Below are 15,161 nucleotides of genomic sequence, written 5' to 3'. Positions count from 1 at the left end.
TTTAATTGGAAGAAAATAAAAATATAAACATTTCAGTTAACTAAAACAACACTGACAAAGTCAGAATACAACCTGACACCCTGTTGGACTGGGTGTTGGCCACAGTCCAATTGGAATTGTAGCTGCAGTCCTCCAGGAGTGTCAGGTGTGGTTCTGTTGGAGAAGTGATCCTGTAAGAATGGGAATCTTCTTCTGAAGAGGAAGGGGCAGCTGTTCCTCTGGGAAAATCCAGCCCAGAAAAAGCTGTGTTGGAGGGCCAGAATCTCAAGACTGGATGCAGGTAGGAATTCTTGGCTCCTCCCTCTGGGTGGAGCATCTCACAATGGGATGTTACAGTTCTTATCAGTCATGCAGTGACATTCAATAGCCCATTATCAGCAGATGTCTCCCCTGAGGGAGGATTGATTGTGGAAGAGATAAGGAAAAACTGCCCACTTAACACAGGACAACTGCCATACAGATGGCAAATAGAACACATCTTGCTTTTCAGTCTGGGACAGGAGGTCACAAAATCAGCTGAGAAGGCAGCACTCTGAAAAGCAAACCAGAACTGACAGAAAATGAATGGGACAGAAATCAGTAATTCTGATCGTTTTATTTATTATCAAAATAAATCACAACCACCCAGCCCCACACAATTCTGATCCCACAACCTCAAATTTGGATCTCACTTCTCCCAATCTCCTTCCAACTCTATCTCACCCTGGAGGCTGAGGAATCAAATTATTTTGGCATGGGACTGAGGTGGGAACCAGCCATTTTCAGGTGGGATTCACCTATTTTGGGGTAAGATTGAGGAGTTTTGCGTGGGATTGAGTCATTTTGAGGTGACAGACCAATCCACATTTGCATATGGAATGGAAAGGTATGGAAAATACTACCAGATATCCCCCAAGAATCCACAGATCCTCCACAATATGTTCCCAAACCATAAATTCCACCTCAAATACCTTCTAAATAGTGGGATTTTTGACATGTCTGGTCAATAATCTTTTTAGCCATTTTTAAAGTGTTTTTAAGTGATAAAGACAAATCAGAAGAAAATTGGTGCCAAACCAAAACCAGAGACCCCTTGAGCATCCTCTGAGCACTGGACAAAGCAAACTCAGCAGAAATTAAACTTAACCCTCCATAAAATGCCTTGAGGAAGATTTGCTCTTCCCACAAGTCACTTGTGATGGAAACCCAAACAAATCCCAAACATTAATAAACCAAGAACAGAAGCAATTCCAAAATTCATCAGTTCCAGCACAGCTCCAACTCATATGCAGGCAGGTTCCAAAAAAAGAAACATGGAAATTTGGCCCAATAAAGATTATTAAAAGGAAGGAAAAGGTCTGTGTAGCTGTTACAAAGGCAACAAGGACAAAGAAAATAATGATTCTCCCCCCAAGCCTCTGAAATCGGGAGTTACTTGGGAATTTAGCTACTTGAGCCAGGCTTCTTGTAGGATTTTAGTAGCCTTGTGTTCCTCACCGTTTGGTGAATGATCCTTGTCATTATCACTGGTATCATTTGTTCCCTTTCTTCCAGTGATTTTAACAAACTTTTCAGGGAAGGACAAGAAAATATTTTCTTTACACTGACCACCCACAACACCCTCATAAGCTCTCCCAAAAGTCGCTCAGAAGAAGCTGCATCCAAGTTTCCAAGTGTTCCTTCAGAAAGAACCACAACCTCCTTAGAGGAGGGAACCAGGCTGTTGTCAAAGGAACTTGGGGTCAGACAACAGTGTCCTGAACTCACTGTGCCAAAATAATGTTGCAATCTGGTTAATAAAATAATTAGAAAGATGCCTCTGCCCCAATTCAGGTGCTAAGGAGACCAAATCCAAAGTGGATTTTATTGTACAGTAAATGTGAGGTAGAGAGAGAGATGGAAAGAAAGAGAAAAGGGGGGAAAGCAAGGGAGAGACAGGGACAGAGATCTCCCCTGAAGTGGGGCAAGTGTGACATTGTCCCCTGTGTGCGTGGCCTTCCCAGGGTGGGGGTTTTACACCGGAGCCAGTTTGGGTAAGGGGGGTGGTGTTCACCCCCCACCCCGAGCAGGGATTGCCTCACTGTTTCAGGTTACAGTGTCAGATGTAACCAAAAGTGTTTTCAGTCACCATCTCCATAAACTGTTATCAACAGGTGGGGCAGTGTTCTTTATCTCTTCCATGGCTCAGCCCTGATAACGCCCTCCAGGGCCATCTTCTGTTAATGGGCCATTGAGTGTCACTGCAGGACTGATAAAATTACATCATCCCATTGTGGGATGCTCTGCCCAGGGGGAGGAACCAAGCATTCCTACCTGGATATAATCTCACCCTTGGAACACCACGACCACCTTGCCTACTGGATTCCCAGAGGACAAGAGCTCCATAAGCACCACTGGACCTTCAGAGGAAGACCAGACCCTTCTACAGGATCACCGCTTTGACAGAATCACGTTCATCACTCCAGCCGGACTGCAGCCACCATTTCATCAGACAGCTACCACCACCCTGACCAACGGGTTGTCAGGTTATATCCTGACTCTGTCAGATTAAGCCAGTGTTTCTGTATCATTGCCGTGATCTTAATCTTCTTATTCAATTGTCATTCTGGCTTAGACTGTCCCCCTGGTTTGCTTTGAAGCCAGTACAAAATTCACTGTGCTCATCCCTTGTTTTCCTCCCAAAACAGGATTTCCCGTACCCAAACATTCGCCAGATGGACGAGAAGGTTGCGAGGAAGAGGAAGATGCCCTGGGACACTGAGTCAGGTGAGGAGGAAGGCAGTGCCCCTTTCTCCCTCTCTCCTGCTCCATCTCCCAGCCCAGCACAGCCCCCGGCGGCAGGACAGCCCCGCTGCCGGTGCCCTACTGCTGGGGACACTCTGGGGGGATCTCCTTGACCTTCCCTGTGGCACAGAGGCAAATCCCATCCTCTCCTTGTCCTTCCTCCCCCAGAGCAGGAGCTGCGGATGGAGACCAGGAAAGACAAATCCCTGCAGCAGAACCTCATGGAAGAAGCTGTTTTGAGCAACTCCACAGCGCAGGAATCCAACAGGGAGGAAAATCCCTGGAGATCTCACAGGAGGAGGGGCTGCAAGCCCAGCCCAGGATGCTCTGAGGAGGAAAGACCCACTCTAGGCCAGGAAGGTGGGCAGAGCTTCAGCCAGATCTCGGAGCTGGTGGTCCCTGAGAAGCTTCCTGATGGGGAGAAGCCCTACAAGTGCTTGGAGTGTGGGAAGAGCTTCAGGAAGAGCAACAATCTGAAACGACACCTGATGATCCACACCGGGGAATGGGCCTACGAGTGTGGGGAGTGTGGGAAGGGATTCAGCTGCAACTCCCATCTTGTCAGGCACTTACACATCCACACTGGGGAGAGGCCCTACAAGTGTGGGGAATGTGGGAAGGGCTTCAGCTGGAGCTCTGACCTCATCATCCACCAACGCATCCACACTGGGGAGAGGCCCTACATGTGCCCCACTTGTGGGAAGAGGTTTCAGAGCAGCTCAAATCTCCTCCTGCATGAGCGGATTCACACCGAGGAGAGGCGCTTCCTCTGCCCCGACTGTGGCAAGGGCTTCAAGCAAAACTCCACTCTTGTCAGCCACCAACGCATCCACACTGGGGAGAGGCCCTACTTGTGTCCCCAGTGTGGGAAGAGCTTCACCTGGAGCTCTGACTTGACCAAACACCAACGGAGCCACCAGTAAGGGAACTCCTGAAAATTCCCCAGCTGCAGGAAGAGCTTTGTGCACTGGTCCAGTTTCATCCCCCATTGGAGGACCCTGTTAGGGATAGCCCTGGTGATCAATGTTCCCTGTGATCCATGCTGGGAAGACACCTGTCCCTTTTCCTGCCCCTGCCAATGACCTGATGTGGGATAGAAGAACATGAGGGTCTGGCCATGGCCCTGTCACTACATTCACTCCCACCTCAGGTCATTGCCAGGGGCAGGAAAGGGACTCTGTCTCTGTCTTTACCTGAGGAGAAGGGTGTCCTTTCCATGCAGGAGGAAACACGTGGCCAGGAAGAGACAGTCATTGGTGATGTAGTTTTCTGTGGAAATAGTTTTTCTTATCCCTTCTGTTATCAATATTGCTTCTGTTCCTGTTTGGTCCTGGTCTTGTTGCTGTTCCCAATAAATTGTTCTTATCCCAGCCTGGGATCTTTCCCTTTTTTCCTTCAATGGATGGTGGGAAGGCAACGAGCGCCAGCAGGGTTTTAGCGAGAGCAGGAAATTGGGGAATCCTATTCCTGAACCCTGGCCCCTGGAAATGGAGCATCCCAGCTGGTGTCAGCCCTGGTGGCCATGGCAGCAGCCTTGGGAGCGGGTCCCTGGCTGGGGCTGAGGGAACCTCTTCACTCTGGTGCCCAGGGACAGGAGTGGAGGGAGCGCCTGCAGCTGAGTCGAGGCAGGCTTAGGTTGGATCCCAGGAAAAGTTTTTTGCCCAGAGGCTGCTGGGGCACTGCCCAGCCTCCCCAGGGAAGGGTCCCAGCTCCAGGGCTCTCTGAGCTCCAGCAGCGTTTGGACAGTGCTGCCAGGCCCAGGCTGGCAGTGTTGGGGTGTCCTGTGCAGGGCCAGCAGTTGGACTCGAGGATCCTGATGAGTCCCTCCCAGCTCAGCCAATTCTGTGGTTCTGGATCCATGACCCTGGGGATGGGAGTGCCAATGGTTGCCATGGAAACAGATTCTGGCTCCAGGCCTGAGCTGGTGTCCATGGCAACCACCCCTGGCATGGGGTCTCCATGGAGCTGCCCAGGGACTGACCATAGCAACAGGAGCTGGGGATGGTTGCCATGGAAACTGACCATAGCAACAGGGGCTGGGGATGGTTGCCATGGAAACTGACCATAGCAACAGGGGCTGGAGATGGTTGCCATGGAAACTGACCATAGCAACAGGGTTTCCTGGTGATGGTTGCCTCCTTAGAATGAGATTTGTCACAGGATCTCAGAGGGGTTCCATGGGGACTTTCCAAGAGTCTCCAGGCTGTTCAAGAGCTGGAATGTCACACACAGAGACAGGGGCTCCATGGAGACCTCCCAAGGGTTTCTGGGGATGGCAAAGAGCCGTGTGGTCAGAGGCAGTCACAGCCATTCCATGGTGACATCCCAGGGCAACCTTGGGCTGCAAAGGCACCGATCTGTCACAGGCACTCACGGGGGCTCCACGGTGACATCCCAGGAGTCCCCAGGCTGCCAAAGAGCCAGGATGTCACACACACTCCTGTCATGTGCAGAGTGGGAGCTTCAGGCAAAAGCTTTATTTCATTATTGGAGAAACTCCTGCTGAGTCATGAGATGGAGACACCCAGCAGCCACCATGGGTTCTAAAAGCCCTGCAGAGCCTCCAGACTTCTAAAATTCCTTTTAACAGAGGAGACTTGGAGTGACTGGATCCAGACCCAGCCCCAGAATTTGTCAAAGGTTTATGTATAAATGATTGGACAGGTAGAATTGAACAATTTGTCAATGCAATTTTTCCTACAGGATTAATGATGGAATACCAGATATATTTATATAAATACAATCAGATCATGACTAGACAGTAAGCTCTTAACCAGAGTTATTTACTCCCCAGTCCAGAATCTATAACAATTATAGGATATTCTGCTCTAGGAAGCAATTTTGAAGTCAGCAGGGCCTTGCTGGAGTTGTTTGAGCCCATTGCAGGCAGCGCCTCCTGCTCCAGCAGGAACTGCCTTTCCTGTGCCAGGAGCAGGACAGGTCCCGCTGCAGGAACAGCCCCAGGCCAGCCCCAGCACAGGGAAGGCCTCGGGCACAAGGGCAGAGCGCCGTGCTGGGAGCTGTGCCAGGGACAGCCCGAGGCACCAAAGGCACCTTGGCAGCAGCAGCTGCTTGCAGGGCATGGCCAGAAGCCTCCCTTGGCACCCGGCCTGGTGGCCAGCGCTGCAGAGCTGCTGCCTCAGGGCTCATTTCTGGCTGGGCTCTGAAAAGCCACTTCTGCTCCAGGAGCCTGACTGGGAAGCCATTGGCCCAGCACCTTGGGGACAAGATATTAATGACAAAACTCTTCATTCCAGCAGAGACAAGGCAGGGGCAGAGGAAAGGGGAGAGCCAGGCCCAGGGGACAGGGCTGCCATGGTGATGGCTGTGAGGTCACTGCCCTGTAGCAGCCTGGCTGCCCTCAGCAGACATTTTGGCCAGAACTGTTGTGAGGGCACCCAGCACATCCGAGAACCCACACAACAGGAATTCCATCCTTGGGGAGGGGAGGGGATTTCACTGGGTCAGGTTGCACACACTCCCTGATTTTTGAGCATTCCTGGGATGGGAAATCCACTTCTCTGGAAAAACATTTGCCATTTTGTGCCACTCTCATCACTGTAAATATTTCCTCCTTCTAACAAATTTAAATCCACTCTCATTCAGTTTAGAGATATTTACCATTGTGCTGTCACTGCTAGACTTGGGAGAAAATAACTTTGATAACTATTTTTCCATTTTCACAGATCTTGGGGAGGACCCAAATATCTCCCAAGATGGGGTTTGAAGGCGTAATCACATAACCAGCAGGTAGAGGCTGCAGGCTCGGGGTTCAGTTGTGTGCAGACTGAGGACAGAACAGGAGTAGCCTGGGAAGGATTGAAGGGTGGTTCCACAGATGCTGGAGTTTTATTTCATTGTATAAAACAGCCAGAAAAGAAATAATGGCACCAAAGGTGTAGAGTGCCCCTGCCCAATGAGGTGGGAATTTTACCCAGACACAGCATCCAGCGAGAGCGTGACTTAAAGAAGTTTCCACCCCTCCACACTGTGAGGTTTGCCCCTGAAAGCCCAGGAAAAGACACTCTACCCTATCTGATCAAATGAGGAATGGCCCCAGAATGTTCTTCTTTTTCTGTACCCTTATTGGCTTAAATTGTGCTGCAATGTCCCCACTGTAGTTTTTTCCATTGATTGTCCTCCTCAATCCACCCCTTTGCAGTCTCCTGCTCCTCTTAATATTGGACCTTGATCCTAAACTCAACCCCTACCCTGTAATATAAAAGTCTTGACCCTACCACCTCGTTTCTTGTGTTGGTCCCTGGGAAAATGAAGAATCCTCAGTTTTCTAAAGCAAGACCTGTCCTGTTGCCTTCCTTTCCCTGTTGGTCATTGGTGTCTGCCTGAGGTCTGAGACTCTGGGGCCTGGGGCAGTTGTTGCGCCCTTTGCAGCGGCAGAACACAACAGTGCTTTCCTCCCTATGGAAAAAAGAACCATCCTTATCTATGCAGAAATTGCGGGAATTGGGCTTCCAACTCCCAAATTTCCTATATCCAAGGGTTGCTTTCAGACAAAAGCTACCAGGAAAGAGAGGTCTGGCTGCCCTTGGCCCCTGGTGGCTGCCTTTCATCTGCCCCTCTAACGCTGGTGTTCCGTGCTTTCCTTCCTTTGGAAAGAACCATCCTCCTCCAATTGTCCATGTCTAAAATTGGGATTCCACCTATAAAATTCCCTATATCCAAGGGTTGCTCCCAGACAAAATCTGCCAGTACCATCAAGTCTCACTGGCCTTGGCCTCTGGTGGCTGCCCCCACCACACTGGGGCTCGGTTCTTTCCTTCCCATGGAGATCACTGTGACACTGTGGGCACCTCATGGAACCAAGGGGATCATTGTGGCACCACTGGAGCCCATGGAACCAAGGGGCCATGGTGACACTGCGGGGCTTCATGGACCCCGAGATCATTATGACTCTGTGGGGCCTGATGGAACCATGGAGACCATTCCGACCCTTCAGGGCCTCGTGTCACCAAGGGGGCATTGTGACACCTCAGAGCCTCCTGGAAGCAAGGGACCATTGGGACACTGTGGGGCCCCATGGAACTGAGGGAACATGGACCAGGTCTGGCTGGCTTGGCCTCCCTGTGGCCACCTGACAGGTCTGGCTGATCTTGGGATGTCAAGGGCTGCCTCTCATCAGCTCTGGGAGTACTGGGGCTCTGTGCTTTCCTTGCTTTGGAAAAGAACTGTCCCTCTCTTAACATACCCATTGTCAAAATTGGTACTCTCCATAAAAAATTTCCTATATGCAAGGCTATCTTGCAGAAAAAAACCTGCCAGTTCTGGCTGGCCATGTCCTCTGGTGATTATCTCTCATCCACCCGGGGAAACACTAGGGCTCTGTTCCTTTATTCCTATGGAAAAGAACAGGTCTTCATGTCCAGGAACCATGGCCAAAATTAGAATTTGCCCCCCAAATTCCATATATCCAAGGAGTGCTCCCAGACAAAAGTAGCCAGGACAGGCAGGTCAGGCTGGTCCTGTTCTCTGGTGATTTTCTTAGACTCTGAGCTGAATGTTTTCATTTGAAAACACCTTGGAGAGTGCCCAGAGATCTCCCAAGGAGGGGTTTTGAGGCCTCGGGCACATGGCCACTACAACAAAGGAGCTCTGTGCTCTGTGCTGCTGTGGTGGTTTTGCATCACAGAAGTGATGTCCTGAGAGAAGCTGCTAGCAGTTTCCTGTGTGTCTGACAAAAACCAATCAGTAATTAGCTTTGAGAGCTGACAGTCTGTTAAAGCACTAAGGAAGCTGCAGACGCCTCTGTGCAGACACAAGTTAGAGATGAGAAAGCCTGGCTGGGTCTCTCTCCCTTCTGGCCCCACAGAGGTGCCGAGGCCGGCCCAGCCCCGTCTCGGCCGTGGGGCCGGGCGGCTCCTGCCGTGGGGCCGGGCCCCTTCCCAGGGAGCCGCCAGGCGCCATCGGCTGCCGGGCAGGGCAGGGGAGGCCGCGGGGCCGAGGCCGGGCCGTGGCTGCGGGTGCTGACATCTGGCCCTGCCGAGCCCTGCCCCGCCGCCAGCCCGGGCCCGGCCAGGATCCGCCGGGCCCCAGGAGCAGCCCCGGGCCGGGCCGGCTCGGCCAAGGCTCTGCCGCCCTTGGGCTTCGCCCGCAGCCGGCGGGCAGGGCAGGAGAAGCCATCGGCCCCGGCCGTGCTGCTGCTGGGCTCTGGCCTGGCTGCTGAGATCCTGGCCCTGCCCCAGCGCGGCCCAGCCTGACACAGCCCCAGCGCAGCCGCTGCAGAAACCTCCATGGCAAAACAGCTCCGGCCGCAAGCACCGAGCCCGGCCGGGCTCACGGAACCATCTGCAGCCCCGGGAGATATTGACTCTGACAGTGCTGCCATCCTCCCTCCCATGAGAGAAAAGGACACAGGGCAGGCACACAGAGGAGCAGCATGAACACACCAAGGGCAGGGAAGAGGAAGTTGAGTCCCAGATGGGAGGGATGAGGAGATGCCTTGATCTTGGGGCTGGAATCCTCTGCTAAAGCTGTGGAGAAGGATGTCATTGATACATCAGACTCTCTTTTTCCCTATAAGGCATTGAAAAGTATGGGGAGATGACTTGTTTCAGCAAAGGCCTCCATGCTAAAGTGAGCAAATGTTGCAGTAGCTGTGATCCCATGAGAAGTTTGAACAGGGAAAGAGAGAAAAGTGATGAGACCCTGTGCCCTCAGGGAGAGAGGAAGACCGCTGTTCCCAGAGATGAAGATGATTTCATAAATAGATGAAGATATCCTTTGCTCTTAAACAACTCCTCTTGAAACTAATACCCAATAAGTTGGCATGGCCGCTAAACACAGCTGTGGGAAATGTTGTGAAAACATGGGAGGGACTTCACAATTGAAGATTTTTCCAGGCAGTGGTTATTCGTGGAAATGAATAGACATGAGATAACTGTTTTCTTGTGGAGAATTCTCCATAACATTAACCAGAGGTACTTCTCTCCTGATGTGAACTGAAGAAAGATTAGAATATTCTAGAGGTGGTAAATTGACTGAAAATTTTAGGTTTTTTCTCTTTACATTGTCAGGTTATATGGAGAGAGGAAGTGTTCTGAAAATTTTGTTCTGATTATTATTACTCTTTCTTTAGTTATTGTTAATAAAATTTTATTTATACCCTTTTAAAGTTTTGAGCCGACTTTGCCTTTCTCCTAATCCTATCTCACAGCTGGAAATGAGTAAGTATATTCTAGTGAGTGCACTGGTAATTAGCCAACACTGAACCCACGCCACTAATTGAAGCATTGGCTAAGAAATCTCAAAATGGTGAACCAAAACCACTACAGAAACTTCCTGATGAACTGCCCCAGACAAGAGGGAAATCGAGGCACAGCCATGGTTTGTCAGGACTTGCTTGATCCTAATGAGCCCCGTGGTGCCTTTGGAGCTGAGCCCTGGAACCTCAAGGCCTGAGAGGAGATTGCACAAACCTTTCCAGGAGGCAAAAGTCAGAAAAAAACCCCAAAGTTTCTCCAGGTATTAATGGGACCCACTGAGGTCCATCCCCAACAACCGTTCCTGATGGACTCCTTGGAGGAGAGAACTGGAGGCCAGGATGGCACAAAAACCTCTCAGACACTCAAAATGGTACAAAAACCTCTCATTTTCGAAGAAGAATTCAAAGACCCTCACAAAGGTTGAGTATCTCAGAGTATTAATGAGCCCCACTGAGTGTCAGTACAAAGCTCTCAAAGGACTCATTAAAGCAGATAATTGGGGCCATGATTGCACAAACTTCTCACAAAGTCTGTAACAAAAGTGAAACACCAAGTACCTTAAAAGAACTGAAGTACCTTGAAGCATTAATGAGCCCCACTAAGTACTGTGACTTACAAAGACTCTTCAGGGACTAATTTCAGGAGATAATTGGAGGCCATGATTGCACAAAGCTCTCACAGACTCCAAGGCAAAAGCAAAAGCCAAAGTCCTTTGAAAAACCTTCAGTCCCTGGGAGCATGAAGGAGCCCCCAGGGCCATTCCTGACCAAGGCTCCCCAGGGACTCCTTCCAGCAGATCCTTGAGGCCACTGGGATGTGGGCATGGGGGGGATGCTGAGGGCAGGAGCAGGGGCTGACAGTGCCCAGCCTGGCTGGGGCTGTGCCAGGAGGCCCCAGGGCCTCAGGACAAGGTGTCTCCTCACAGCCTTTGGTGGCACAGACCCTGCTGTGCCCCAGGGCACCAAGACTTGGCTTCTCTTTGTCCCCACCTGGCATCAGTGCCTCCAGTTCTCTGCTCTGCCTGGGGTCTGGGGACACTTTCTCAGTCGTGTCCCTCAGTGGGACCCATTAAAAGTCCAAGAAACTTTGGAGTTGGATTCTGACTTGGAGTTCTGCAGAGGTTTCTGCAGCTCCTTCTCAGGGCCTGATGTTCAGGGCCTGAGCACAAAGCCCCAGAGGGTCATTAAAGTCCTTGTGCTGTGTCTGTGCTGCTGAGCTGGGCCAGGCTCCTGGCACAGAGGGTGATGCTGGTAACCAAGCAGAGCTTCAAAAGCACATTTCTCTTGCTGAGCAGCTCTTCTGCCAGCCCAGCAGGGCTGGGGCACTGCCTGCAGCCAGCCTGAGCCCAGCACAGAGGCACAGAGAGCTTCAATCAGTCAGGGCTGGGAAGGGGCTGAGAAGTGCCCGGAGCAGAATCACTGCCAGCCCTTGGCACAGGAACCTTTGGCTGCAGGACAAGGCAGCTGCAGCTCCTGGAGAGATCTCCTAAAGCTGGAACATCCCAATGCCCACAGACCCTGTGAGTACAACTCTGAGTATTTCTGGTGCAGGGGAGCTGAAAATACTCATGAAGTTCTGACATGCTGAGGGTTTCTGATCATTCATAGAATTTTCCCAAGACAAAGATTTTGATAAAAAGGAGGAAATATCCTAAGACTTTTTATTCACTTTCCTATTATTGGAGAGTGGCAGGGAAGGGGGATAAATATTAATGGTGGATTATGAATTTTTACAAGTGCATGAGACATTAGAACTGTTATTTTAGTGATCAGTAGATTCAAAAGAGATCCCTAATGTGCTTGCAGCCAGTCTGCCCATGGACACCAGCAGCATCACCTTTGCTGGAGTCACTGGGCTCAGTCTGAGCTGTCCTTTCTCCAAGCTGCAAACAGAACCTGCCCCCAGCCAGTGCCCTGCAAACAGGCAGGGTTCTGTCAGGCCAAGGAGAGTGCACAGAGATTTGGGGTCTGGGAGTGCTGGCAGGGTGAGATCAGGCACAGGGAAACACCTGCAGGAGGAAAATCTCCAGGAAGCAGAGAGAAGATCAGGGAAGGCGAGAAAAGAAAACCCAGAAATGCTGAGGCAGGGAGAGTTTAGAGATGTCCAGAGGATCCCCTCCAGTGCAGCCCCTCCCTCTGCACAAGCCCCCTCCCTCCTGTGCCCCAGCCAAGCCTCTGCCCTCAGGGCCGGGGCTCCAAGGCGTGCAGCCCCTCCTGTGCAGGCAGAGCTGCAGCAGAGCCGTGGGGCAGCTCTGCAGCCCCGGGCCCAGTTCCCTCTGCAGAGCACAGGGCTGGGAGCAGCTGCCCGGCACTGGGGGCTCTGGCAGGGGCACAGCTGGCTCAGGGTGACACAGCTGTCCCCAGTGCCCGGCTCTGGGCAATGCTGGCAGTGCAGCCAGGGAAGGAGCTGCACCTCCCTTCATCCAGTGCCATCAGAGGGACACTTGGAAGTCTCCCTGAGATTTCAGTCCAAGCTGGGAGCTTCAATGCAGAGTGCAAACCTGTCCATGAGCATCTTTGAGTCATAAGATTGATGGGGAAAGCAAAAGTTCTGAGACTGAAAATGCTGCTGGGTTGATGAAATGAGCAAAGTGAGTCCTTGGCTACAAATGTGGATCTGGGTTGTGGTGGATCCATCTGCTCTCAGCAGTACCTGGCAGTTTTTAGTGGAAGTATGGGAAGGTGATAATACTCCAGCTGAGAAAGTCTAATGCCCAGAGAAATTCTGAATAGGTCAGAATGACAGACTATCTCCCTTCATTCTCCACTCATCACTTTCCCTCACAGAACTTGCTCTGCTCTCCCTGAGGGAAGCAGAAATGCAGAGATTTTGATATCCAGGAATACTGGGAAAATACTGGGGAGCTTATAAAGAAAACCTCAGAACTCTTAAACACAAAAGTACATCCAAGTGTGCTACAGAAGAGGGTGTATGGGAAATGTCTTTGTTTTTAGTTACAGGCATCTCCTCTAACTCTTCACTGTCCCTTTCTCCATGAACAGGTGCCCATGTTCAGCCACAGCAAATGTCCAACAGCAGCTCCATCAGCCACTTCCTCCTGCTGGCACTGGCAGACACGCGGCCGCTGCAGCTCCTGCACTTCTGCCTCTTCCTGGGCATCTCCCTGGCTGCCCTCCTGGGCAACGGCCTCATCATCAGCGCCGTAGCCTGCGGCCACCACCTGCACACGCCCATGTTCTTCTTCCTGCTCAACCTGGCCCTCAGCGACCTGGGCTCCATCTGCACCACTGTCCCCAAAGCCATGCACAATTCCCTCTGGGACACCAGCACCATCTCCTACACAGGATGTGCTGCCCAACTATTTTTTTTTGCCTTCTTCATTTCAGGAGAGTTTTCCCTCCTGACCATCATGTGCTACGACCGCTATGTGTCCATCTGCAAACCCCTGCACTACGGGACCCTCCTGGGCAGCAGAGCTTGTGCCCACATGGCAGCAGCTGCCTGGGCCAGTGGCTTTCTCAATGCTCTCATGCACACAGCCAATACATTTTCCCTTCCCCTGTGCAATGGCAATGCCCTGGGCCAGTTCTTCTGTGAAATCCCGCAAATCCTCAAGATCTCCTGCTCACACTCCAAACTCAGGGAACTTGGGCTTATTGTGCCAAGTGCTCTTCTATATTTTGGCTGTTTTGTGTGCACTGTTTTCTCCTATGTGCAGATCTTCAGGGCCGTGCTGAGGATCCCCTCTGAGCAGGGACGGCACAAAGCCTTTTCCACCTGCCTCCCTCACCTGGCTGTGGTCTCTGTGTCAGCTCTGGCACATTTGCTTACCTGAAGCCCACCTCAATGTCCTCCCCATCCCTGGATCTGTCAGTGTCAGTTCTGTACTCGGTGGTGCCTCCAGCCCTGAACCCCCTCATCTACAGCCTGAGGAACCAGGAGCTCAAAGGTGCAGTGTGGAGACTGATGACTGGATGCTTTCAGGAACATTAAACTGCTGCCCAATTTCTGCAAAACACTTTTAATACGAGTAAATTTTGATACTTCTTGTTTTCCTTTTGGAGGTTATTTTTCTTTGTAGTACATTTTAATGTTGTCCACAAAGAAACGTCAGGAGCCCCTGTTTGCATTGCACACAGCAGGCGGGAGCATCCGCATGCTGGTGCTGTGGGGACATGAACCTGAGGCAGCACAAATGCCATCAGCCCCTGGGACCAGGAAGGGCTGGGGGACACCAGGGAAACCACTCAGCTTTGTCTTGGCCTCTGCAGTCAGCCAGAAAGTTTGTTCCCATCAGCTGGGAGTTTCCTGTCCCTCTGCAGACGCTGCTGCTCAGAGCCAGAGCTGCCTGGCAGCCACCCCCAAACTGCCCTGAGCATTTCCTTGGCTTCACCTTTGTTTTCTTTCCTCTTCCTGCTACAGATTTCTTCCTGTTGCCCACCCCTGTTCCCTGCCCTGCACACAGCCCATTCCTGTTTGCCCTTTCCTCTCTGGCCCCACTCCCCATTGCAGTTCCTGACTTGGCACCATGGGAACATCCCTTGGGGAGCAGGATCATCCCACAAGTGCTGCAGGAATTGTCTGCAGGCTCCTGCAGTGCCTGGTGCTGCTGCCTTGCCAGAGGCACCCCAGGCCAGGGGGGCACATCTGGGCTGCTGTGTCTGGCTCTGGGGCTCCCTGTTCTGGGCAGTGAGGAGGAGCTGCAGAGGCTCTGCAGGACTGACAGGATGGGCTTTGGGGCTGTGAGGAGAAGCTGAGGGACCTGGGCTGCTGGAGCTTCTGAAGAGGAGGCCCAGGGCTCCTCCTGCAACTGCTCCAATGGTGGTTTCAGAGAATCACAGAATCAGTAAGTTTGGAAAAGACCTTGGAGATCAAGTCCAACCTGTGCCCTCACACTGCCTTGTCCCCCCTGAGCCTCCTCTTCTCCAGGATAAACAATCCCAGCTCCCTCAGCCACTCCTCATAGCACTTGTGCTCCACACGCCTCACCAGCCTTGTTGCCTTTCTCTGGACATGCTCCAGGCCTCTATGTCCTTCCTAAATTGGGGGGCCCAGAACTGGACAGAGCACTCAAGGTGCTGCCCAACCAGTACCCAGCTCAGGGGAAGAATCACTGCCCTGCTCCTGCTGGCCACACCATTCCTGATCCAGGCCAGGAGCCATTGGCCTTCTTGGCCACCTGGGCACTCTGCTGGCTCATGTCCAGCCTGCTGTCCA

General features: G+C 51.9%; 1 protein-coding gene and 1 pseudogene across 1 annotated transcript in view; one reads left to right on the top strand and one right to left on the bottom strand.

The window, feature by feature from the left end:
• The window catches only part of LOC144246559 (uncharacterized), a 703,923-nt gene that overhangs the window by 240,847 nt on the left and 447,915 nt on the right, over nucleotides 1–15,161 (bottom strand). The window lies entirely within an intron of this gene.
• On the top strand, nucleotides 13,009–13,937 carry LOC144246429 (olfactory receptor 14A16-like; annotated as a pseudogene).

The sequence above is a fragment of the Lonchura striata genome, chromosome 6, assembly GCF_046129695.1.
Source record: "Lonchura striata isolate bLonStr1 chromosome 6, bLonStr1.mat, whole genome shotgun sequence".
Lineage (NCBI taxonomy): Eukaryota > Metazoa > Chordata > Aves > Passeriformes > Estrildidae > Lonchura > Lonchura striata.
The sequence above is the reverse complement of the archived record's forward strand: the minus strand, read 5'-3'. Positions and strand labels throughout refer to the sequence as shown.